A 3616-nucleotide genomic window follows, 5' to 3' on the forward strand; every position below is an offset into this window, starting at 1 on the left:
GGTATTGAAGCCTTAAGTGACGTAGGTGCTAGAATTATTAAAGGAGGAAAAAAAAGAAGTTACTTCGCGAAACAAGAAGAAAAAAAAAATTAATAAAAGGAAAAGTGGTTGCAAGAGAGAAAGAACAGCGATGTGTTTGATATAATTTAGTAATGTGGAGGTGCGGTGGACACTCATGAAAAAAAAAGGGAAGGTGGGAACATTCTGACCTGCGCGCGCGCTTGGGCTTGCCATTTTTTAGCGAGTGGTCTCTTATCAAGTTAACACGTCGCCCGCTCCCGCGACCAGTGTCTCCATTAGTATATAGCGGGCGACGAAAGCGACAACAGCATGGCCTCCGCCGCTCCCTCCGTTCCGATTTCTGATTATGCGCTCAGTGTGGTTGACGAATTCCCTAGAATCAACAGACAACGCCAGGTTGAGAGCTCTATTGCGTCTAAAACTCTTGTCGACATTTTACCTGTAAATTTGTCCAGCCACGCCCGGTTAAAAGATAAGTACCTAGAGTTCCGCGTGCCGGGGTGAAGGGTCATTTATCGATCTTGCTAAATTAATTCTTGAGTTGAAATTAAGTGTCACTCAAGCTGATGGACAAACAAAAGTCGAGGAGGCTGTCAATGTCGAATTCTGCAATGGCACTGCTAATACCATGTTCAAATCAATTCAGGTGTATGTAGGCGATCAAATGGTTGAAAGTAACCCATACTTTAATTACTGGTCATTCCTAAAATGCTCACCACCTTCTCCACGTTAAAACTCAAATCATTCGGAGAAATAGGAAACCTCCTCAAAGATAACAGGTCGGTGGAGCAGGCGTAGCTGAAACCTATGACGCCGCATACTTCACTAGCCTTGGGAGCAAATACAAGAGACATTTAAAGATATCAAAGATCACGGTCTTCATCTCACCTTCCCATTAATGTCGGACATTACTTCTTGTGATCAGTATTTATGCGACGACATCCCATTGAGAATAAGGCTTGAGTTAGCTAACGAAGCTTGGTATTTGAACACTGACGGCGATGGAGTGCTGTGCGTGCGTCCCCATATTGATTTTGCTAAACTTTGGGTCACCAGACTCCAACCCTATCCGTCAGCATTGCTTGCATTAAATAAAGAATTAGAGACAGGAAAAATAACGCGTACAATATTTAACAAGACGTTATATAAATCTCTGGTTCTCGGCAAACAGCAGACAAGTAGTGTCTGTGACCAATCGTGGGAAATGTCATTCCAGAGCGTTTATATATCGTTATGGCTGACATGAGGGCCTTTTCGGGTGTATATAATAAAAATGTATTTCAAGAATGCTGATTTGTCTGAACTTACACTCTGTCAATGGTATGAATATGTATAAAAATACGGTTTCTTTTCCCCACGAGTGTACGCGAGTCTATTATGATATTTTAGATAGTTTAGGAGTAGAAAATGACACTTTGCTTGATTACGATAGCTTTAGGAAAGGAAGGACAGTGTTTGTTTTTAGTTTGTTACCGGAAGACATACGAGGCACAGTGCCTCTTGAACACAGTGGAAACTTACGCATAAGTCTTCAGCTTAAAAAAGGCTTGGATGAAAATTTAGTAATTATCTGTTTTGGGGATACAAAGGGAGTGTTGTCAATCAACTCGGAGAGGCACGTGTCTTGCGACACTAGAGCATAATGAATAATCAACAAATTATGAAAGCTCTACAAGGAAGACTTTATCACAATAATATATATTTCTTAGGCTGTCTTCCCGCTGACGATGTGGCGAAATTAAATCTAAGGAGTGAGTCAGACAAGCCCATTGTCTTTATTGCTAATGTGTTAGGCGCGTGGCAAGCTTCGAAAATGGGTCACTGGGTGGTGTTCTATGTTAGTGATAAGTGTATATATTTCTTCGACACATACGCCCTGACCCCATCATTATATTCTAAGTACTTTCGAAGTTTCTTAAATAAGCATAAAGATTATCCTGTTTTTAAACTTGCCGCAAGATTACAGTCGGACAAAACTCTGGTGTGTGGCGTGTATTGCATTCAATTCGTATACTTATGTAATAAAATAGGCTTAGAGAGGACTAGTCAGTTTTTGAAAGATAATTATGATTTAGGAAATTTTTTGAAGAATGACAGAAAGGTGTTAACATATGCTTATAGAATGTTTAAAATGCCCCCATGTATAAAAACATTTTGTCAATCTAGTCAAGGACTGACTTACAAGCATTGTATTTCTAAGATATGTGGCTAACTTATTAAATGTTACATGATAATAATGTGTGTGTAAAAAATGTAGAAAAGTAGCATGTAGCTTATTCATTTATGGCGTGTGTGTGTGTGCAATTATATGTAGTTATTAAGAACAGGATTCTGTTTTTTTTTTTTTCGTGCGACGTGACCGGGTGGGTGTGAGTTTGTTCACGCTTTCCTATTGTTCGGAAGAAGAATGGCTTGTGGTTTTGGGCATATGCGCGCGTGTTTGCATACATGTGTGGGCGTGTCCCCTATAACCTGGGGTAGCCTCGGAAGAAGAAAAGGCTTGTGGTAGTGTGCGCATATGCTCCAAATAACCCCGGGTAGCTTAGTCAGTCCCCTAACGTTGCGAGAGGAGCATCATGGAGGAAGTCTTCGCCGTCATGAACTTACAACAACAACAACAACAGCCCCACGCTGCCGCTGCAACTCTTCATGCTGACGATGTTGACGATCAGATAATGGGTCAAGCCGCATTAGAAGTTGAAGCCATGGATAACACATCCCAAGCTGAAGCCGTGGATAACACATCACATCCCAGAAACGGAGGTGAGATATCCGCCTCTTGTATTTTTTTTTTTTTCTGCGCGCACAAGCGCTGGTGTGTGTGTGTGTGTGTGTGTTTAAAAAAAAATATATATATTTCTTGTCATTTCAGCGGATGTTGGTGGTGGTGAGGTGGGGGATGTTCCAGAAACTCCCAAGTCTACCGGTGAACACATCACGGGCGAGTCATTGGGCAACAACAACAACAACCGCGGCGCGTTGTGAGGTGTCGGTAAAATGGGGCGGCGCGTGCTGAGAGAGGGGCTTCTGCGACTTCTGAAGGATGTGATACCTCCATTACCAGTGTCTCATCTGAAGAACGACCCACCGGCCAGCGTAACGCATAGTAAGTATTTTTTTATTCTTACAAAAGAGAGAGAGAGAGAGAGAGAGAGAGAGAGAGAGAGAGAGAGATTGATTTTTTGTCTAATAATGTTTCTCTATCTTTTCATAAGTCCACGGCAACAACAACAGACACGCTTCGGTGATGGTGTGTCTCGACTCTCCGTCGGGCGCTGAATCGCGAGAGCGGCGGCGAAGTCGTCTGCAGCAAAAAGATCATGAAATTCGTCAATCACGACTGGAAAAAAAAATGCAGCATATGGCGGAAGTGTTGCGGCAGCTCCAGCAGCAGGGGCGTAGCGAGCAGCAGGAGACGCACCAGAGACGACAAGATCGCGACCGGGGACAAGAACGGCGGCGAAGAATGACAAAGAATAATTTGCCGAAGCAGCAAGAACACCGGGACCCAAGACTGTCTCAGAAGAGCCTCCACAAAGTTGGGAGAAAAAAACTTCAGGTGGCCAAACGTGAGGCGGGTCTCTTCTCCTCAGCA

General features: G+C 43.1%; 1 long non-coding RNA gene across 1 annotated transcript; it reads left to right on the forward strand.

The window, feature by feature from the left end:
• The first annotated feature begins 2390 nt into the window (after positions 1-2390).
• LOC126982011 (uncharacterized) lies at positions 2391-3370 on the forward strand. The gene is made up of 3 exons (XR_007734453.1): positions 2391-2784; positions 2894-3127; positions 3237-3370. It is a non-coding gene; the product is annotated as an uncharacterized LOC126982011 (long non-coding RNA).
• The last annotated feature ends 246 nt before the right edge of the window (positions 3371-3616 follow it).

The sequence above is a fragment of the Eriocheir sinensis genome, chromosome 50, assembly GCF_024679095.1.
Source record: "Eriocheir sinensis breed Jianghai 21 chromosome 50, ASM2467909v1, whole genome shotgun sequence".
In the NCBI taxonomy this organism is placed as follows: domain Eukaryota; kingdom Metazoa; phylum Arthropoda; class Malacostraca; order Decapoda; family Varunidae; genus Eriocheir; species Eriocheir sinensis.